The sequence below is a fragment of the Dromaius novaehollandiae genome, chromosome 1 (assembly GCF_036370855.1).
Source record: "Dromaius novaehollandiae isolate bDroNov1 chromosome 1, bDroNov1.hap1, whole genome shotgun sequence".
Lineage (NCBI taxonomy): Eukaryota > Metazoa > Chordata > Aves > Casuariiformes > Dromaiidae > Dromaius > Dromaius novaehollandiae.
The window spans coordinates 119,308,149-119,331,509 of NC_088098.1; the positions used below are offsets into that span (position 1 = coordinate 119,308,149).

General features: G+C 40.1%; 1 protein-coding gene across 2 annotated transcripts in view; it reads left to right on the forward strand.

Moving 5' to 3' along the window:
• The first annotated feature begins 653 nt into the window (after nt 1-653).
• DYRK1A (dual specificity tyrosine phosphorylation regulated kinase 1A) overlaps nt 654-23,361 on the forward strand; it is a 91,771-nt gene continuing 69,063 nt past the window's right edge. The window contains exon 1 of one of the 2 annotated variants that reach the window (XM_064524946.1): nt 654-857. The gene's annotated coding sequence lies outside the window, so the exon portion shown is untranslated. Of the gene's footprint in view, nt 858-1,066; nt 1,582-23,361 lie in introns of those variants that run through there. The other variant, XM_026121505.2, reaches the window with a different exon arrangement.

The window sequence follows — 23,361 nt, forward strand, 5'->3', positions numbered from 1 at the left end:
TGAAGAAACCCTGTGTCCACCAAGCCCCCGCGGCAACAACGGCCGGCCCCCCGGGGCCTGCACAAGCCCCCGCCTTAGCTCGGGCCCGCGGGCTGCCGCAGCGGCGCCCGTCCCTAGAGGGCCCCGCTCCCTCCAGAACCGCCCAGCCGCCGCCGCCGCCTCAAGGCTTGGCCCCTCCGCACCTAGGCGGGAGCCGCCGTCCACTGCAGGCCGGGGAAGGCCCCGGCGCGGAGGCGGCTCAGGCAGAGCAGCGCGGCTCAGCTGAGGCAGCGGCGGCAGTGTCCCTCGCTCCCTCGCCCGCCCCGGAGGACCGTTACCGCCCTCGCGCCGCGGCGCGAACGCAGCTGCCCCTCCCCCACGCCCCGGGGCCCAGCGCTCGCCGGGGCCATCCTGGCCCGCAGCGGCGCGGATATCGTCACCCGCCGGAGGGGCGGGGGAGCTGCAGTTGCCCCGGCGACCAAGCCCCGCCCTCCGCCCGTCGCTCTCTTCCCCACCCTCCCCACGTCAGCGGCTGTCTCCCGCCCGGCTGGGGTGGGGCGCTTGGGTAGCGTGATTGACAGTTGCCATAGTAACAAGCTCGCCCCGTCGCCATTTTGTCAGTTAGCTTTTTTTTTTTTTTTTTTTCAAAAGAAAGCCCCTTCCCGCCCGAATTGTGGAAGGTTTTCTTTTTCCTCCCTTCCCACCTGCACTCTGAAAAAAAAAAATTATCACGCAAGAAAGCGGAAAAAACGGCCACCCTCAAAAAAAAACTGCCCTGGAGGGTCCGGCGGCGGCACGCGAGAAATTCGTCCCGCGTGAGCGGGCGGGTACGAGCGAGGACAGGCTCGGGGCGGCGGCAACGGCAGCGGTGCGCTGCGGTGAGCGGGGCCGGCGCAAAGCCCTGGCGAAGCCGGTTCTGGAGGGAGGGAGGCGGGGGGGAGAAGGAGGAGCGGGGAGGGAGGGAGGGGGAGGAGGTAGAGGCTGGCAGGCGGGGAAGGGAAGGGGGGAGGGAGGGAGTGAGGAGTTCCCGGGGGCTCGGTACGGCGCTGCGCTTCCCCCCCACCCCCTCCCCCTCCGCCTCCTCCTCCTCCTCCTCCTCCCCCCCCCGCCCGCTCGCGCCCGCCCGCCCGCCGCTGTCCCCGCGCTGCCTGGCCGGGGCTCAGGCCGCCGCCGCCGCCGCGCCGAGCCGAGGCCGGGCCCTGCCGTTGCTGCCGCCGGGCGCTGCGCAGGTTTGGAACGCGCGCCATTTTGTAAGCGATAGAAAATCCAGCCCGGCCAGGAAGCGCCGCGGATCCGCCCGCCGCGCCGCGCCGGGCCGGGCCCCGCTCCGCTCCCCGCCGCCCGGAGAGGAAGGCGCGCTGCGGGCAGCCCCCGCGGCCGCTGCCCCCTGCACTCCGAGCGGCAGCGGCATCGCCGCCGGCCGCGCGGGCCCGAGCGCGGCGGGGCGGCCGGACTGCGCAGCGCGCAAGAGGGAGGCGCTGCCGCGCCGGGGCCCCTGGCCGAGGCCGGGGGAAGCGTTCGCCGCCCGCTCTGCGTGCGCCCGCCGCCCGGGAGAGGAGGCCGCAGCCGGCCGGAGCGCGGGCCCCGCCGCCCCCCACACGGGTAAGTGAGACGCCTCAGCCGGTGGCGGGGAGCTGCGCAGCGGGACGAGCTGGTGCCACCTCCCGGCCCGGCGCGGTCGAGGGGGACGCAGCGCAGGGGGCAGCTGCGCTGCCATCTTAGAGAGAGGAGGTGGGGAAAGCGCAGGGGCCCGCCGAGCCCCGGCCGGAGCTGGCAGGGCCCGGACCCGCACCAGGCTTCGGAGCCGGCCTTGCTCGCCGCCCTCCAGACCGTTGCCCCTTCTGGGGCTGGCCGGGGGCAGCGGCGGCGGCCGCTCCGTAGCTCGGAGGCGGCGACGGCCTCTGCGGCCCTTTTCGCCTCGGTGTCCAGGACAGGCTGTCGCTGCCGGGTTGGGAAGCGGAGCGGCGAGGAGGGCTGCGGGACCGGAGATGGAGGAAGGGAGTTTGCCTGGATCCTCTCGCTCTTATGCGCAACGCCCTGCGGTGGGCGGGTGCGAGGTCTCGCCCCGGTCTGGGAGCAAGGAGAGGAGGCGAGGAGGGTGTCAAGAGTTGAACAATCAGCTGAGCAGGCACCTGTTGTGGTGGAGGCTTTAGGTCCCCTGCCCGCACCCCTACAAGAGACTCGTGATAGGTGGGGAACTTGGAGGCTGATGAAGAAGGCGTACCTGTGTAAGATTACTGTCATCTGGGCTGGGGGGGGGGGGAGGTGGGGAAGAGGGGAGAGAGGCAGTTGGGCATACACGCACGGACGTAGAGGCGCTCCTGTATTTTGGTGGTTAGCTGCAACCTTTTAGGAATTTTGCTTTGTGTTGCTGAAGAAATTGGAGACTGCAACTGATATGTAGGGTGCGTTTCCTATGGAGCGGCATTTTCTCTTGCCCCCACAAAATCAGAAAACACAATTTAGAGTACTGCAATTCGAAATTTTGAAATGCATACATTTTTGAATCTTAGTCAGCTTTGAAGTTTTCAGTTTAGCCTGTCCAAAGACTATGTAGGGGTTCTTTGATCATGTGTCTAGACTGCTGCTGTTACTTAGTTCTCCTATTACTCCACAGTCATTGGGGGAAATAAACATTCATTGTTCTTTAAAATTAACAAAGAGAGAATATCTGACTACAAAATAAATCAACAAGCGTGTTTTTGACAATGTACCATTTTAATCCCAATGGGAGTGTGCTGTTAACTTTTGCCAGTAGGTATCTATAGTCACTTTTACGTGGATACAATATCCCAAGGATCTAGATAAGTAGAAGTTAACTTTTTATGGTTGTGTTAGTATTTCAGTTTCTTTTCTGTAAGAAAAGGAGTGTAAAGCTGAAGAATACATCGATGATGTCTGATGATAAATGAGCAAATTTTTTTTTGTAGTAGTATTTAATTATCTGCCTGTAACTGTGCATAATTTGACTTATGTCAGTGGAATAGTCTGTAGCCTTAAGAAGTTTTGGAAAAACTTGTTTCTCCTTTTCTCCCCCTTCCCTTGACATCTGTAGGTTGGATATTTTTGGAAAATTATACTTAATATATTTAGAATAATAACATTGAAATTAATTTTGAGTATAAGCTGATATTTGTCTGTTAACTATTAACCATATATATTTAGTGAAATTTGGAGGGGTGTATAGATATACATATAAATATATATATATAGAGAGAGACTACTTTTGTAGGATATGCTTAATGTTTTTGGCTCATATGAAGTATTTAGAATTAGAACTTTTTTATTTGCAGTCTGAAGTAGACTGGATTGTGTTAAATTTACATTTTCTTCTGTGAATTTTTAATTTACAATTAAATTTCTGGCAAAGTCTCTGAGACTTATCAAGTTTAATTCATGAATTTTGAATCTTCTTTGAATGAAGTAAGTCTGTCTTGTTCAAAATTGAATACAGAGCATAGTCTTAAATCAAGAGGACAATTCACACTTAAATTATTGTGCATGCATTTTAGTTGTTTCGAGGCTAATAAATAAGAAAGGCAATTTGTTATATCAGTAACAATGTTATAGTTACTGAATCAATACTTAGGAAGATTTTGGACTTGTCATTGGGATCCCCCGCCTTCCATGTTGGACAGTTACAGAGAAGCAGCAGCAAGGATAATTTTACCAAATAGCAGCCAAGAGTTCTCTATTTCAGTGTCAATTTATGAGTGTTATTCTATTACTTATGCAAAATAATGATGTAGTGATCAGGAATTCATCAATTTTTGAAGTAGGTGAGTTTTGTCGAGACTGGGAATTTACACATGATGCTCATAAATGACTTCTAATACACATGTTAATAGTTTACATGGGATAATGGCCACTGTCTAGTAAAAACTGTGTCTTGTCTAAGCTTTTAAAGTTAAATTTAACTTAGGCATAGTTGCTGACATGTATATCATGTTTTGGAATCTTAATTCTGATAAAACCTTGCAAAGAAACTCGTGTCTGGGTTAACTGTATTATTATGCTTTGTCTTAATGGACTTACGGTGAGATTGCTGTTTTTTTCATCTTGGTTCAAATGAGTGAATCAACACCTTAACATGTAAAGTGAATCCCCCCCTCCCTTTAGGTTGTGCTGTCATGTTTGAAACTATACCACCTGGTCATATGGTGGTATGCAAGACAACCAATTAATAAAACTCATAAAAATCTGAACTGAAATAGATGGCAATTTAAAGACTAAAATGTGCTATGACCAGAGAAGCAATTGTGTTACTATAATTATGTACTCTCTTCAGTGTTCCTCTGAAAACCTCTCTTTCAGGTATTTTTAACCCTGACTACAGGATTGTAGGCTAGAAGTTTTTGTTATAGTTTACATTCTTAAGTAAGAATTGAAAACTGGTATATGTTCTGTTTTTCTGTAGTCATTTTTAATACTACTTGGAAAAATATGCTCCAGAAGATACCAAAATCTTTCTGATATCTTTGTTTTATGGAAGCATGGGAGACTTGTATAACTGCTGAAATGGTTGTGTAAATGGATTGTGATGTTGTAGAATAGGATTATTTTGAGAGAACTTTCATTTTTGTCTTTATAACTGACTACAGTGTATTATTTGTTAAGTTATTTTATGATTTAATTTCTTTTTTAGTAAGAGTTTGTTAACTTTTTTTTATTTTTAATATGTCAGAACTTTCCTGTTAATTAGACATTTAGAAGTCTAAAGGACTGGATATGTGTATGTAGTGAGACTTTTTTATTTCTGTAAGACTATTTGAAATAATACAATAACTTTTCTACGGAGACATATCATTCTTATGAACTTATGAGTGGTAGAGGAAAAGTAAACAAGACATTCTGAAAAGGGGAATGCTCTCTACCTTTGCTACCCTGTATGGGTCCTTCAGGAAGAGAATTCTGGGAACTACAGTAGTCTACTGATGATTGAAAAACACTGAAAAAACTTCTGATAATTAGAAACAACTGTTCCTTCCAGAAAGACATATTCAACATGTACAGTTATCTTGTACTCTGTCTTGGAGGTGACACAATATACCCATATAATTTCAGTGACCTAATCATCAATTGCATGTAACGATTAACGTAGCAGTTTGTAATTGATCTCCATAGGTTATTTTCTTCCCTTGTTGGGAGGAAGATAAAATTCTGTTTTTGATTCTGTTTTATCCAAGCACGACTGAGGAAAAATTAACTGATTTCACTTGTTCAAACATATTTCATTTCTTTAGGATAGGTCTTTGGTGCATACTGAGCCCTGGCTTTATTTAGGTTTTAGCTCTGTTTCCCCTCACTCATACACACAAACTTTTTCCCATATCTGTGGGTGCTTAAACATGGCTTACTTGGCTGAGAATACAGATCAGAAAAGGAGTTCTGCTTTAACTTTGCCTGGAAAGCAGATAGTGGTGAGGCAGGCTAAGTCATTCAACAAAGTGTCCCTCTGCTTCCATAAGGTTTCCCTTCCCCTCTCTCCCTTCCCTTTTTTTCCCCCTCCCCACTTCCCAAGAGAAAGGTATTTTTTTCCACAGTTGGTAAGGAAAGAGATGGGATGATTCACTACAAAAGATACTGACCTTATCATACCCTCATTAATTCCATACTAGTGTGTCCATATGATTTACAGGGAGGATACCCACTGAAGGGCTAGGCAGATGAAGGAGATAGTCCCCAGTTACTCTGCTGAAGTCCACACAGTGTGAACGCTTTGGAACCTCTATTTGAAGTCTAGATGGTAGCTATTACCTTGTGTGACGGACCCAATTAATTTATTTTCAGCTCTGAATATGGTATTTCTTAAAATCAAGAGCAGCAACAATTCTTCTGCAGTTAAAATAACGTAAGCCAGCAGTTGTTTGTAAACACTCCTTTGCAAAGTTTCCAGGATCCAAATATTGTAGCATTAAATACCTGAAAGTGAAACTGACTGAGTGACAGTGAAATTAACTGCATTGACTGTCACTATTTTGTTCTAGCTGTGAGAAACCAAGTTTGCAATTTACGTATTATGTAAAGTTCCAAAGCTCTTTATTTTCTTTCTTTTCCCACCAAAGCAAATTAAAAATAGGCTGCGTTTTTGGTCAGTTAAAAGAAAGGTTAATAATATATTAATACGTTTATGTGTTGAAAAGTTTCCTCTTTCTTTTTAATAACTGCTTGGATGATGGAGTAAGAAAGGAATGGAAATGTATCAATTGATATCTGATGGCAGAGTTACTCTTGCAAAATGTTGCTGAAAAGATACAGGGTGAATTTTGATGAGCTGCTGAAAAAAATCAAACTAGTAGCATGCTAGTTGCCACAACTATAATCAGCTAAATACATTTTAGTGATTAAAAGCAACTTGCCAGTGAAACTTCTAAAGCCTATTGACTTAAAAACCTATTGTTCATCATGTTTCTGCCTCCTGTGTTTTGGCTTCAAACACAGGTAGCTAACATTTTTGTTCATTAGAAATCCTGTTTACCTGTATATGCACAAACCTTCACTTGTGTTACTGTGAACTGTTGAAATCACTAATAACTTCCCATTTACTTTGCTAGTGGGTATGTTGCTGAGGAGCCAATCAGAGTGCAGCACATTCACTTTTTTTGTAGGGGAAGTAGTTTTGTGTTTCTGCTATGAGTTTACTATTTAAACTGAAGGAGTAAAAAGAAGAAAAATATTGTCAGGTAGGGAAGTGCAAGTATTAATACTTTCCCAGTTCTTTATTTTTCTGAATACAGTAAATTTCCTTACGTTGACCTCTGTTTGGTCTCTCCACTAGCCACTACAGCTTTTGTTGCTACAAGTAAGTACATAACCTTATGTATTCTTGTTTTTACATACAAGTCTTACAGAAATTAAGAATAAAATACACAGACATGTTCAATTCCAGCCAACGCAGTTTTTAGTACACTTTCTTTGAAAATCCAGTTGATATTGGAATCTCAGTGACTCTTCTGGATCATTTCTGATTCTAGTTTCTTTGTTGCTATTCTTTCTAATGGGTAAGCAGGCATTAATTTAAAGATATGCAAAAAATTGCAAGTTCGTGTTTGAAATATATTGATGTCTGTCTTAATGCTACAAGAAATGATTGATGCATGTAAATCTTGGGAGTTTCTATAGAAGTTACTCATTACAAATACTGGATTATAGTTTTGGAATAACATAGGCTAATGTACATTTTTCACTACAATCTGATGTTCATAAGCTTAGAATCCTGTGTTTTTGTACTTAGGGTGACTTTGCTGTCAAAGTCATGTACCTTCAAAAGTTCAGATTTTTATGATAGGCCCTATGCAGTGAAATAAGTATTGCTGCAAATGCTAGATATGTACATGATTGCACATATCTCTGTCTTTCCACTGAAATCAGTGGGATTTTTGCTGAAGTAAAGTTTTGTATGTACAAACTGGAGCCCTTAGGCTATAAACTTACGTTACACCTTCTTTACCCCCAAAACAGAATAACTAATAGATGCAGTTTGGGGAGGAGGTCAGTTGACTATGCAGTTACTGCAGCTTCATGTTGAACAGCCCTTATACCTCCTCAAAATTGCCCTGAAGGTGTATTATTTTTAATATACATTGTATTTTGCAGGCTTAGGTTCTAAGTGAATTAATGTCTTCTGTGAACTATGCCTGCTAGAGACAGCATCATAAATGATTCAGCTATGTTGAGGGCTGAGTGGAAAATATATATGATTCTGTATCAAAAACTAATTGAAAGCTGTATTATAAAGGCATACTTAAAAACTGGTTTTGCATTGTTGTACTGCTTAGAAACCTTAGCCGGAATCTGATTTCCATTTTGTTTTGTGCTGAACAACATGAAGTAAATATTTTTTTTTCTCCATTTAGTCAGGATTTCATGACTTTGAGATGTTTTTCCATTCATTTGTAATGTTCTCCTCTGTAGAGTTTTTGTCATGGCATTGTGTAAATGCATACATGTTTGTGGTTTGTTTGGTTTTTGGTCAGGTAAATAAAGACTTGTGAGTTATTGTAAGTTGTCTCCTGTAGTGCAAAAGTTTAATGATGTAAGGTCTAAAATTTAATAATCCAGAGGTATGAGTAGAAACCATTAATGGTATCTCATGTGGTCCTTAGAAGAGGATGTCTCTCCTGTCTTTGTAGGATTTGTACAGGGTTATTCCCACCTGTGTATTTTACATAGCGCTCAGTTGTGATTTGCGGTTCACAATGTGCACGAGAGTCTACTTTCAATCTTCTTACCCATTGAAACATTTGTTTATGCATCTCTGTGGAGTTAAATTAGCCACAGTCATGCTCACAGCATAGACATTTTTAAACTTTATGAGCTTAGTTTTAAAACCTTGAGAAATACAGTTGCACGTGTGGAAACAGACTGTTGGAGTAGGAGTACTTAGCTGCCTTAGTTTAGTGGTTAATGATAATGTTGACAACTTTTGTTTTCATTTTTAATCTGATACTGGTTTTGCTTTCTGTGATGGAGATTAGAAATTTTTCTAATGTTTTTATTAAATGTAAGGAACCATTAGAATTTGAAACAATTCCTATATGTGGATGTGAAGGTAATAACCTAGTACTCCATTGTTTAATTTGCATACTGCCAGACAGTTGCAGCAAACTAAGATATTTGATTTTTGCAGGAATATTTCTGTTAAAAAAGTTAAGAGAACAAGGAAAACACACCGCTCTCTGGACATAAACCCATGTTATATGTGTTATCACTAGTCTTCTGCTGCTGTCCACAGAAGAAGCATTATTAAAAAAAACCCCAAACCAAAACCCAACAACCCCCCCCCCCCAAGTAGTTTAGATGCCTCTGGTGCAATAAGAGAAATGCTAAACTGGAATATTCCCTGTCATGAAACTTTTTCCTAGCACTGAGAAGTTCATGGTAGACTTACATTCTGCAGTACAGGAGATATTTTCTTTTTTCATTCTGTCCAATGTAATAGAAGTTAATTTGTTTGATTAAAAAGAAGAAAAAATTTTTTTTCATCAGGAGTATGTTCTGATTGGATTCAGAAAATAAATTTTGTTGTGTGAAAATGATTTCCTTGGCCTTAGTTCACATTTGTTGCCTTGTAGTATGTGTTTCCAAGCTCTGTTATGAAACAGGGGGACTAGATGTTTTTAATTGACCTTCCTTTTGTCATTCACCATTTTATATATCTTTATCATATCTCTCCCTTCATTTTTTCTTCAAAAGTATCATCTTAGGCCTGTATACCTAAATCAGTATTTTGCTGTACTTTTGGTTCTCACTCTTTTTCCATAAGATTTTGGAAGTCTTGTCGTTCCTACTTGACTTTACTGAGATGCGAAAATATGCTGTTATTTCTGTACAAGAGAATATGCAGTTATTTCTGTACAATGTGATGAAAAGGTTAACTTTTAGACTTTCATATTTGAAAATTTTGCCATTAATATTTCCTGATAAAGGATTCTTTATATTCTTTGTTTCTTTTTCTCTGGACTACTACTTCTCTTTTTTTTTGTTTGTTTTTTTGTTTTTTTTTTTCTTCTTCTTCCAGTCTTTATATGTTAAAGCAAAGCTTTTTTCACATGAAACAAAAAAAACTTGATCTGTGGATTGAGGTGAGATGGAAGCTCAAGATACATTTTTAGCAAGCATACAGTGGGCCTGGAATACAATTTCTAAGTTACATGTTAGTCATTTTATATATATTTTAAAACCTTATAAGCTCCCAACTTGACAATGCCAATTTATTTATGTATTTGAGGAAACATGTATGCCTTGTATATTGTATGTTGTAAGCATGGGTTTTCTTCTTATATTCCAGTCATGCGTTTATCTGTTGAATTGCCTTTGACTCAGTTATTTCCATAAAAATTCCCAAATTAAGTCAAGCACTCAAAGTATGGCAAAAATGGGGAAATTATCTCTTGCTTTTGCTGTCTGTGATTCTGTGCCCCAGTGCAGGTCTGCACTGTCTTTAATCGTGCATTAAAAGCAGTTTTATTTTCAGCAGAATCTTTGCTTCACTGACTGTATGGAATGGATAGTACTCAGGGAAGATGCAGCTGTTTAGATATAGACAATTTATATATGTGTGTGTGTATACATACATATATATGTGTGTGTGTGTATGTGTATATATATATATATATATATATATATAAATAAAAGGTACAAGTTGTTAGTAATTGTACACCATTCAGACCTTGCACTTTGTCTGAGGTTTGTGACTCTCACTGGGCTTACACATGGACATAATATTTTAGTATCTGAATCTAGCAAATGCTAACAGATTCTTTTAGCATCTTGTGGAAGAGTATTTTTCTGTGATTAGATTCTAATGCACAATAAAATTAAGGCCAAAAATCTACTAATTTTGTGTATCTTGCTTATTGGCAGCATAACCACATGCATTGAATATCTTCCTCCCTCCATCCCTCCCAAGAACTTAGGCATTTCATATAATGCTTAATTTCTTCATGTTGCTTTCCATACACAAGAGCAGTTTTTGGCTTGCTAACAGGCGATAAATACATATTAATACTCTGCTTTTCAGCAGGGGAAATGAAAACAAAAAAGGGTAAAATGACTTGCCCAAAGTTACATGGTGATGCAGAGAGCAGAGCTGAAGTTAGAGGTTTGGGTCTCTCTTGTCTTAATAGCAGGATGCTGAGCATTTACAGTTGCATTTGATTTGAGTTTATTTTCCAAGTGCTTTGTGATTTAGAGTAGTAGTCTGTCTCTCTTAAGGTTGGAGAGTGACTCAGCATATCGAGATAGTGGTCTGCTCACAAAACTTAGTTGTTCAAAATTTCGGTGGAATTAGAGGTACAACTCACTTTTCCCACAGGGAATTCACTTGCCTTAGGAATGTATTTGCTTGCAATCTTTTGCCCCATTTGATACACATCCCTCAGTTTCTGAAAGAATTGATGGAGTAATCCAGGAAATAGTATCATTTACTGCATAGCTCTGATTTTGTTTCTGTATCATCCTGATGTACTTGATATGCACCTGTTCAATGAATAAAATAGTGTTGGACTGTGTAAATAATAATTGTGTTGCAAAATATGCAGAAGAGGTAGAATTGATTACCAGGCCCACCTTAATTTAAAACATTTCTTAACTTCTTAGTCTTTGATTTTTATGAAAGTTATAAAACTTCTTTCCCATGGAAGGAGAAAGAGGCATATATTCTATTTTCCCAGTTTGTATGATTGAAACATCTCAATTTTGTTAGTACAAAAGCTCACACTTCTCCTACCTGATCTAATAGGTTAACTGTAACATCTAACAGAGTACTGATTTCTCAACTTTTTGGGTCAGCTGCTTGAGAGTGAACAATTTGGAGAATGACAGGCTCCGTATATGAGAGTGTACCGGTTGTATAAACCGTGCTTCATATACCTTGGCTTGGTTGGCTTTTGTGAGGCAACAGTGGCAAAGTGTCTTAAATTTGACTCTTCTACAGTAGTAATCTGCGTTCTAGTTTCAGCTGATCAAACCTGTCACTGAGTTGTGAGACATTGCTCGGTAGTATGGCCAGCAAAGGGAAGCAAATTAACAGAAGCTGATGAGTAAAGACTGAAACTATTGGTCTTTTGCTGCTTGGCCTTTGCAATGGCCAAAATGTTTTGAATGTGGGGAAATTTGGAAAGACTTTGTTACCTCTTTTTCATTAAAGGCAATTCTATCTTGCAGCATGAGATAAGATGGTAGGACGATGTATATATTCAGTGCCGAGAGAATGCTGAGGGGTTTTGGCAGCACAGCAAAGAACAGTGATATGGAGGAAAACACAAGCAACATTCATTCTCTCCTCCCTTTCCTCCTACGCCAACCCATTCTCTCCTTCCACCCACCCAAATCTGTGTAGGTTTTCCTGGTGAAAGGCTAGTGAAAGTTACCGCGTTCTCCCCCAAACTACATCTGTGCCAAATTTGAAATAGTAGATAATGAAGAAGCAAAACATTGAAAAGCACAACTTTCTATTTTCACACATCATTTACAAAGGGATGTGGGACATTAGCAGTGATTAATTTGGTGACGTTATATGTGTTTGTTTTGTGGCATTAGTTATCTAATTTGAAGTTCTTGTTGCAAGATGTAGAGGCACTGAAGTACTTTGAGGGAAGTTGTTGAAAAAGTAGTTATAAGGCAAAGTGTTCAACAAGCAGTTCTTTGAAGGCAATTACAGCTTAAGCAGTTCCCCTTCCCTCCAGATTCTGGCTGCTTGTTCCCACCTGCTTTGTGTTGGCACAGCTGTTTGTAAGACCAACCAGTGAATCAGACTCTGAAACTGAGTTGGCTGAAATATATAATTTTTTATATATAACATTTGGGTGTGTGGGGGTGGAGAATCAGGTTACTTTTCAGTCAGATCAGTTCCCAGACCTGGTACAGTGTGCTGCTGCTCAGACATTTGACAAGATAATGGAATGGGTTGTGTGGGTGGACAGGAACAGGGTGCTTAGAAGAGGTAGGGGCTGGTTAACTGGCTCTGGTAGCACTGTTACTTAATGGGGAACATCACTCTGAGGAATTTTTGGCACCTCTCCTATAGTAAGTCACTCCCCGGAGACATACGCACACTCTTTCCCTCCTCTCTTAACTCTCTCTCTAGCTGTCTCGGACTCTTGCTCGCTATCTCTAACGTTCATGCTCGCTCTCTCTGTAGTGCTCCCACTGTCTTGCTTGTGTGCACTCTAACATGTGCTGAGTCTCTCTTAACAGACTCTCTCACTTGATGTAACACGTTCCCTTTCTCCAGCTCCTAAATGTTGCTCGAGCTTGGTCTCTAACTCTCCTGCTTTCTTACTCTCTTCATCTGTCTCTCGTTTTGTCTTGAGCTCTTTTGCTGGTGTTCTCCCTCTTGTCTTGCCTCACTCTCACTGGCTCACGTTTTCTCTTGCTCTAACTTGTGCTCATACCTTTTTTCTTTTGCGTCCTTTTTAGCACTTTTAAGCTCCTCTTTTTTTCTCCGTTGCTCAATCCATTACTCAGTAGCTAACGTTTGCTATATGGAAGGCGTGCTTTACACACACAAAATCTGACAAACGACACCTTAACTTTTGTATTCTTGTGTGAGAAAGCATGTAAACATAGCACACTCCAATTTTGCAGATTTTTGTTTCGTTGGGCCAGCTGCATTAGGTCAGGGTATGAAGCAGTGTGCTATCGGAATGTCCATGCTGATTGGCAGACACTATTCTGAATTACAATAATTGCTTTTGGGAATGTTCGCTTGATCCCTTTTTGGTTAGTAAGTAAAATTGTTACTTAAATGTAGACAAGTCAGTAAAAACATACAGCATTTTTATTTTTATTTATTTATTTTTAATCCTTTCTATCTTCTCTTCTACTTTGGGTCTTGTTGCAGTCTGCGTTTCATTAAATTTCATTCCCCACACTTGTTTATGCATTTTTATTTTTTTATTGTTAATGACTTTTGAATTGTGCTAAACAACACGGCATTGCTCAATTAGTGGGGGTAGTTGAGGTTCCTTAGTCAAATAATGTTTTATGTACTTTGATGTTTGGTGCCTGTCCCCTCCCTCCCCCATTTTTCAGCAATCCATTGCACTTTTCATAAAGCCTTTTTTCTTCTTTTTCCCCAACTTCCTGAGGGTTCACTATTCTGTATTTCAAAACTTCCCACTTTGGCTATCTTTGCCTTTCAGGATGTCATCCATTTCCTTGACTCTTTCAGGAAAGGGATGAAAACTGTTCAGTGTTTTCAAACAATGTCTGCATGGCAGACAATCTCTACAGGTTAACATGTCTCTTGCTTCTTCCTGAACACAGAGGCGCCATGAAGATCTCCAGGCTAGTAATTCCTGTAAATCCAGTATGAAGCTAACCTAAAATATTTTGAATAAAAATCTCTCATAGCAAAAAAGCGAGAGTAGGCCTTGACTGCCGTGTGGGGACTGCGGTGTGGGGGTCCATCTTCCCTCAGACAGATTCAGCGTAGCATCACCAAAATCCACCAAGATGTCTTTTTCTTTAGCTATGAAGTTTTAGGTTCACTTATGCTCCTTTAAGTTCAGTTCTAGTAGTCTCAAATTAGCAGTGCTGAATTCTGGCTTATTTCCAGAGGTGGCACTTTCTTGTTTTAAGAAAAAAAAATTGTTTGGAAGAGGAAGTTCCAGTTCTGAAGCTGTCACAAGTGGCTTTCTATCTCCTTACTTAGGTTGGAAGGAAGATGTTAGTGGTGTATGTAGTGTTATAAATTGGGACAGAGCTCTGTTACAACCAGCTTGACAGCTGTATTGTCATGTTCAGTATTTTCTTTTTGCCCTGCACTGGAAACTGGTAGTACTGAAGGGCTGTAGAGATTGTCTCCTTTCAGCTGCAGTCAGTCCTGTTGATGCACCTTGTATGAGCTCTGTTCTTTTGTTTTTCTCATCTCTTTTGCTATGCCCCTACAATTTCATATATTGCTCTGCTGTTTCAGATGTGACTAGGAAAATTGTATTCTTCTTAAGGACACTTTTGATGGCATCATCCACTGAGCATGTGAAGTCACACTCATGATCTTTTTGTTGAGCTCTTTTACAAAGTGGAAAAAAGAGCAGATCTGTATCAAAACTTGTCTTTTTACAAGAATACTTCTTAAAACACACAGCACATAACTACATGAATTAGTCCAGTTCAGTAATATTAGTAGACAAAGAAAAAATCTGCTTGAAAAGTGGCTTTGTTTTGGAGTCTTTCGATCTGGCAAGCTATTCTTGATAGCCTGCAAGGACTTAAGTGGGAGAATAAAGGTTTGCTATCCTTTGTATTTCTGGGATACCTCAGACATGTTGATCTTTGGAGATTCATAAGGTCAGGATTTCAAAGCCTTTCTGTTTTTATTTTTATTATTATTATTATTTTTTGGTCCTCATTTCCTTCCTGGAACATACCTTATTAAAGTGATATTAAGAATTTTTATGAGAGGAAAAAAAATGCTACAGAAAACCAAACTCCTCTAGACAGAACCCTATCAGCTTGTGAAGCTAGTAGAGCTATTATTAAGTAATTGAAAGGTGTATAATATTAGTATGTCTTTTAGAATTATAAATTGATAATTTTATCAAAATTTAGTGCTATGTCTGCTTCTTGAACAACTGCCTAATACTGACTAGTAACTTGGAGGGCATTAGATTGATCAGTTTATGCCCAGCATAAGGTGCTGGAAGTGGAGTTTAGATAAACTGTCCCAAAGTTTCAACGTTTCCCATTTGGCCTTTGGATTTCATAAAAGCCTCATTAGGCAAAGTTCACCTGAAAGGCCTCTGTTGGAGAGAATTTTCCTGGGCCTTGGAATCTTACTAAAAGCTTTCACCTTGATCAGAGATTTTTAGACTTTTGTCTTATGACCACTGTTAGAGATTATTTAAAAAGAAATTCCATACATTTCCCTTCATAGTGACTATACTCAAAAGGAGATACAAACCAACATAAGCCCAAGTTGCTAGACTAAGCTTGGAATACACATTCAGGAGCATAATTTAGCACAATTATTTTAGAGAAAAGAATTGTCCTGAGTTCTTTAAAACCTTTAGTTTTTAAAGAGTACTCAAGGTACCTCAAAAAGTGGTGTATTTATTGAAATAATTTGGCAGCATCTTTAGAACCTGGAGATAGCATTTAAATCTTCTGTGTTAAAGAAGTCTGGGGGACTTCTGTGCTGGGATGGTTCCTTTCTTCAAGGATGCCTCTGGTTGTTGCCATGTGCCAGGTAGGTGGGTATTCAGTGTCACTTAAGGATCAATCCATTTCAGCTTGTTAAATATCCAGATCTTCCTCTCCCAGTGTGTGTTTGAAACCCAGTAAGCAAACCTGAAGAAAGTTGTGTTTCTTTTGGGTCAGTGAGTGCTAGAGCCAAAGCAAGGCAGGCAATAGACTCTCATCATTCAAGAGTGAGGAATGGGAAAGGGAGGAATGCTGGTAGAAGAGGCACTCCCACTTTTTTTCTGGTAGCAGCAAACTATTAAGATTGACGTAGCAGTTGTGCAACTTCATCCTTAGCTTTAACCTTCCTTTACTGTTGTCTGAGTGAAAGCAAATTGTCCTACATTTGCTGTGGACTGAAGGTATGTGCACGTGTGTGTGGTTGGTTACTGAGGATCAGCTGACAAAGGGTAACTTCTTACAAACTTGACTGTGAATTTGAAGCGTTAGCTGTTAAATTCAGATGGAGTTACGTTATAGATTGGTCTCTGCAACTTTTTGTTAGATTCATGAAACCTCTTCCACATTAAAAAGTCCTTGTTTTGGATATTGACAAGCAGGAAATATAATACACACATTTTAATGGCGATGGCAATTGGTTTGACTTGATGAAAGGATGTCATGGTGTCTTTGTCTTGAAGGTTTTTAAATGATTAGCTCTTTTTATGGGATATTCTGTACCTTGACAGGAAGATGAAGGCTTGGTGAGGAATTACTGGATGAAATTGTGAGATACTTTTGTGGAAGGTCATATTAGATCATGATAAGTACCCTCTGGGCTTAGTGGAGTGCTTTTGTCCGGTTTCATTTTTATTTGTAACAGAAGTGGCACTAATTTTATCTGGCAGAAGAAGTGTTCTGGAGCCTGTGGTGAATTACCTGTAACCATATTTTTTAGGGTTACCAGGCTACCATGTGAATCAAGTGAAATTTCTATTCAATGAGATAATAAATATACCAGGGAAGTTTTTCTCGTTGCTGTATATCTGTACTGTACCATTGTCTGTACTGGCTGTTACTGTGAGTGCATGCATGTGCCTGTATGAGTTGAATAGGGTGTTTGAATTCTTCTTAATCGATTATAATATCATTTAATATTCACCCAAACTTTGCAACCAATGCAGTATGGGATGCAGTGTTTTGGGATGTTTACTTAAAGATTGTGCTTCATGGCATGGATGGAGGCTAACAAAATAATGAAGAAAACAAGATGTCAAAATTTTAAATCTGAAAAAGAAGGTATTTTGACTTCCTCACCAACTTATGTGAAAAATAAAATAAGCTGGTTAGTTCATCTACTTCCTCTATGAGGGTTTTCTGGGTCAGTGGTTCCCAAACTGGTGAATAGGGCCATCGTAAATTAACTACAGATGGAACTTAAAACTATATTGAATTATGTTAAGTTCAAAATTATGATAAAGATGCTTGGTAGTTTGTTAAAAATTTTTGGAGTTGACTGGTCTATTCTAAAAAAATACTAGGACTATGTTTCTGGAGTGAGTGGTAAATGTAGCATCTTCATTTATTTATTTATAACATAGGATTGAAGAAAGGGAAAAATCTTGCTGTGTGTTTTTTGTTGATCTGCTTTGGAGTCTACTCATTACCATAGTTTGCCTTGTGAGGTTATATGCGTTGGAGATTACCTCATGAACATGATAGAAGAGCTGTAGTAATTTCCTACTTTAAAGATGGCTTATGAGACAGAGGAATTAAGACGGATCTGCAGATGGGCTTGTAGCCCTCATCATTGTAACACCCCTTCAGTGTCTGGATGTTGCGGTATAACCCACAATTGTAACTTGGGATAGGTTTTACGATATAGCTGATCTGAAAGCAGCCCAAGTCAGATCAGAAGGGACTATCTTTGCTCTCTTTCCTGGTTACACATAGTTGCGAGTTGTCTTGGTTGGCACTTGGTTGACTTTTCCACATTGAGCCAGCTTAAGAAGCTAAAAACAAAAAACTAACAATAGAAGTAAGCATAAATACTGGCAATTTATCTGTGTGAACTGTTTCATCATGAGGTGGAGACGTCCTAGGAAGAAGCCTGTGTTTAGGGGAATTTCTTCTAACTGTTAGTCCTGAGTTGGATCAGCTTGTGTAACCGTATACTTAGATTGAAGTTATGTAATGTGGTATAAACTGAGCTAGCATCTTTTGGCATTGAAAGGTCTATTCCCTGTTCCTCTTTTTATTCAAGCTCTAGGTTTTCTTACCTTTTGCTGAGCCAGTTCAGTTTGCTAAACCAGCAGGAGATGAACCTGACAAAGATGTGAAAGGTTTTCGGTTGGGTTAATGAGTTGGTTTGTTTTACTGTTCTGTCTGAATGCTGAAGCCTTCAAAAGAAGGGGCACAACTGTGTATCTGGGAGCTGGAAAAGAGGGAGAGGGCCTCCCCTTCTTAGCAGTGGCAGCTTGATAGATTATGCCTTACAACCGAGGCAATTTCACTTTTAGATACAAAATTGCTTCATAAGCACTTGATGCTTTGAACACTTTTCGGAATGGACTTCCAACAGGTCTTGCACTCTTAGGGGCAAGTGTCCAGCATATTCCTGAAGGTCTTCTGAATTAAGAGTTATTTTGTAAATTCTGCTTTTCCATAAGGTGCCTATGACAGATTTAGAGTTCTGGCTCATAACCTTATTCTGGAATTATTCTGAACTATTCTAAACTATTCCGAACTGTACTAAAACAATTACTCTGAACTATTTTTAGAAATCTATGGAAATTATTTAAAACATAGGTAGAGAAGGAGTTGGTCGTTCCATCATTTATGGTTTGCCAGTCACTAGAGCACGTGCATGGGCTATAAATGGAGCTCAGTTTAGTGTGTTACTCAGCCTGAGAGGATCCAAACTCACATTTTTTGCTTCCAGTGAGAACACCTGGCTTTTCAGATGTTTTTGGTGACTGTCCTTGAGTTCCATTTAATCTGTGGTATTGTACAAAAAAGAAAGAATCATGGGACAGGGGGGCAGAAGAGGAAACATGAGTCTCCAATCCAGTGACTAGTGTGCTTGACTTAAGGGAAGAAGAGAAGGAAATTTCTAGGATTTAATCAGTGCTTATGCATTTTGGAGGAAATGGCTCCTAGAAAATGTTTTATTTTCTCAGTGCAAAGATATTATATGAATTATGTAAATGCAGCACAACCACCAAGTTAGGATTTGTGAATGATACGCAAATATATAGAGTATGGGAGAGTATAGATGGAACATAGAATACTTTGTATCGGTAGAATTATTTGCAATTCATTCTTCAGTTATTTGTAAAGGACCTTTAACACAAAGTAATTTATATGGTGAGATTAAGTTAATTTTTTGAAGGATGTAGTCTGGTAGATTGCGTATCCTTGCATTTGTGAATTCATATGATGAAGTATACAAGTACTCTGCAATAATTTCAGATATGCATTTAAGTGTATGTATTAAGTGCAGTTAATGAGAAATAGATTGTATTGTGCCTATGTTAAGAGGTGTCTTGAATTTTGAGAACAATGCTTTTCCTTAGCTCCTCATAAGATGATAGAAATGTTCCCTAGGTGATTGGTGCAGTACATCCAGAGTAGAGGACGTTTTGCCTAGAATTCAGCTTTCTCTCTTACGGTTGTGTTGGTCAAACTGAGCCTGACTTAGCACTTAAGGCATATCCTGAAAGCCTGTGTATACCTAGGTTGGGAGAATGAAAGGTGAATGGTAAGGATGCTGGATTTTACTATGGTGAAAAGTCTTATTCTGTTTGTTTTGAAGTTTAGTTGTCAGAGAAGTTTGCAGTTCATTTATGTAGCCTATTATGATAGACACAAACTGTACATAGAAAAGGTTGTAAAAATTTTGCTAGTGTTCTTGAAGTAGGGGTAGTGTCTATTATGACTGATACCAAGCCAGCTGTTTAAGTGTGGTTTTGTGAGGTGCTTTGTGGCAGTTTGGTAAGAACTGTCAAAGTACTCTGCATAGGCTGCTCTTTGCTTCTCTTGTACTGTATTCATAGCCTACATAGCGAGCCTTAGTGTATATATAGCTAAAGCTTGCGAGCTCTCTACTTCTGCTTTTCTGTGGGCAAATTTGCTCTGTTTAGATAGTGAGCTTCTTAGGCAAGGGTCACTGTTTTGTTGTGTGCCACGCAGCATCTAATGCAATGAAGTCCTCCCCGCATGAGTAAAATGCCGTATTTGTTATTCCAGCACAGTTCTAAAGTGTGGCTGCCTCCCTTCCAGTATTACTAAATATTTGGACTCCTGGCCCTGACCTAGGAACTGTCGGTTTCAAAGGTCCAGAACATCACAGACTGCACAAAAATGCAAATAGAGTTCTCAGTGATCAAGTGGTATAATGCCGAATATAAATGTACTTGCTGTTTGCACATACTGGAGAAGAGTTGACTTCTTACTTACTGTGTAGATTTTTAAGCTGAAAGTTAGACTTGGGCTCTGGTGCTCTGCGGAGTCAGCAGAAAACTGATCAGAAAAGGTGAGTATTTTACATCATGCTGAACTGCAGAAATGACTCAACAAAGACTGGAGCAGGTGCCAGAAGTGATGCAAGAGAGAGGCCTACACTGAATAGTTGAGGGCACGGAGGGGTGTGGGTGGGAACAGAGCAGCCACATGGAGATCACCTTTGGCTTTTGTGGAACTGCAGCCTGAGAATTCTTATTTTAATGAAATAACTCTGTTCATTAGCATTTTTACATACATCTGGTTGTCATGGAGCTTAAACTTGACCACTGTCAGTTAATTTGTTTTCAAAGCTTTTAAACTTCATATGAACTGCTGTTTGAAAGCATGTTGAACAAGATTTTTAAACATGGCGTTTCTGTATGGACATGTCTGGAGAAAGCCAGAGCTTGATTACTGATTGCAAGCTCGAAAGAGCTGGAAGAGTTGCTGTGGTATATGTAGTTCTGGAAGTAAAGGGTTCTTCCTCTTTTTTCTTTAAACAACTTTAACTTTTCCATCTGTGAGTTTAGGATCCCAGTTACTTTGTTACTACCTAAAATCTTAAGAGTAATTCTAAAATGTCATTCAGTGCCTTTTACCATCAGTAGATCAAATTAAAAGGCCAATGTGAGTTCCGTAAACAAACTTAAACTGTGGTTCTGTTCAAGTTTACTACACTTGAATCTTTGCATGGGTTAACTGGAGGGAGCAGCAGAATAGCTATTCCATATTCCATTATAGTAGTATACTTCGGATATGTAAAAAGAACTGTAACACTCTGAGATTTTGAGTTGTGCAAGTAGAGAAAAAGGAAATCCTTCTAATTTGAAGAATGTGTTTAGAATTCCTTTTAGAAATAGCTGTTTGTGAGCCAAAACTGCTTTGGTTGCTAGAGTGACAGGCTGTTGAATCAGTTCCCCTCCCCCCATCCTTGCAGAAGGGGCAATGGCTGCTCTACCTCTGAGGTACTGATTTTGACCATTTTAATATAAATGTGAAGCTTGTGAGCTTGTCCGGCATAAAAATCATCACTTGATGGTAGGAGACTGTGCCCTGTTTACCCCCCTGACATGGGGGAGGAAAGAGGAGAAAGCTGGGGCCATCCTCCATCTAATGGCAGGCTTCTAAAGTGATTGCTCTCTAGGTGTGGTCATTTTCATTTTTTTCCTTAGTCACCAATGAGTTTACTATCAGAATGAAGTTATGACTCAAGGCATGTTGGGAAGACTTAAGATTTGGCTTGGTCATTGATTTTAACGGCAAATTTTTTGTTTGTTTGTTTTTAGAGAAGCTTTATGTTGAGTTCTGTAGGGTTTTTAGGATGAGAAAAATATGTAACTGTGACTGAAGAAATCTCTTCCTTTTTCTGCTCTTCTTAGATTCAATGGCTCAGAAATGTCTCTGTGCAGGCATCCGCAGCAAAATCTTCAAAGTGGGTGAAGTCTGTCAAATGCATTAAGGAAAATTTTGATGTTTGGGAGCAAATATTTTAATTTAATTTCTTTGGATACAGATGGAGATAGACAAGCATCAGTTTTTCCAGGGCGGATAGGGTTAAATCTGATTTATCATGATAATTATCATGATTGTTTGGAGTTCAGCCGCACTTCTATATTACCGCTTTTCATATCAGAAGTATACATACTCTGGCAGAAGATCTGGGGATTTGTGGGGTAAAATCTGGTGTAACCTGCAGGCATATGGTTAAGGTATGGCCAGATACTATGTAGCTACAGTCTGAATCTCCCAGACAGTAAAAGGCAAAGGTAGATTGTGGTGCTGCATCTGTCTGTGGGACTTAATCTTGTGTGGCTCAATTAAGCAGCAATTATTCCATGGTGTGTTTGAGAAGGTTAAAAAATACTAAAGAAAAAAGCACATAAGCCTTATCCAGGTTCTTATAAATGGTCACTATATAATTATAGAACTAAACAGCAGTTTGTGATGTTTTATAGAAAAGGCTCTGTAGGTTTGTGTATCTCTATAAAGTAAAATATTTTGGAAGCCTTCAATGTGAAAGGTACTACTCTATAAGGGCAGCTAACATCCAGGTAGTTGTAAATGTTCTTGAAGTAACTGTAGATTGCCTTTTGAAACTAAGGTCACAAATTATATGCTGCCAAAACTGAAATAAAGAAATAGTCTTATTTCTTTTAGACATATAGTAGCAGCTATACAGATCATTTTCCAGGGATCTATATAAGTATATAAAATATTTTTATAACAGTTAGTTGTGGTCTGAGTAGGATTTTGCATTAGTTATTCCAAAAATTATTTTGTCTGTCTCTGTTTTTTGACCAATTCTTTTAAAGTTATGTTTATTAAAACCTAATAATAACCTATGACTTTATTAATTTCCAGTTCCTGATTCATGTGCATTGCATCATGATCTGGAATTTGTCATGCTGCAGGACGGAATTAAAAAAAGGGGTGGTGGGAGGGGGAAAAACTGAACAGTTAAAACAAGCAGTGATTGCGTCAAGAACCAGTAGCACCTGATTTTTGAAAATAGTGGGTCACTTAGAAAGCTCGAGTCTCTTGAATATATCATAATTCTTTGTTTTAAACCTTGGCAACTATCAAAATACTCTACCATTCAGATGTCTGTTTTGTTTTCTTCCATTTGTTGATACTCACTTTTGCTTTTTTATAGCTGTTTGGGCAAACTTTTGGACAGAAACTGTTGTCTGTACCTGTTGAAAAATAAAATTTTATCTTCAACATGAAGGTGTTTCACTTAAAATCTGCAGTCTGTGTTTGCAGGGAAGAACACCTGCTGTTCCCTCGCATATATATCACATGCAGTATGCGTATATGTGTGTGTGTGTATTTTTTTTATATATATATATATATACATATATATATATATATACACACACACACACACACACACACACACACACACACACAAGTGGATCCTATCTCTTGCAGTTTTTGAGAGGTAGAAGCATTTCAGTAGACATTACTTGTTTGGAAAGCATTACAAGTGCTTTCCCAACTCCAGTCTCAGATGAATAAGTTGAAGTAGCTGCATCTGAGTACTCTTGCCAGGTCTCTTAAGTCCTCTTGTTTCCTAAATAGAAGGACACCACAAAGAATAGAAATAGTAGTTAATGACCACTACATAGGAAGAATAGAAAGATTTACATAATTACAAGAATTTAGTAAAGACCTGTAAATTATGTGATGTGTAAATTTCTGTGGAAATTTAAGTGTTCTTTTAATTGTTGGCTGTTTTATGGCCAAAAAAGA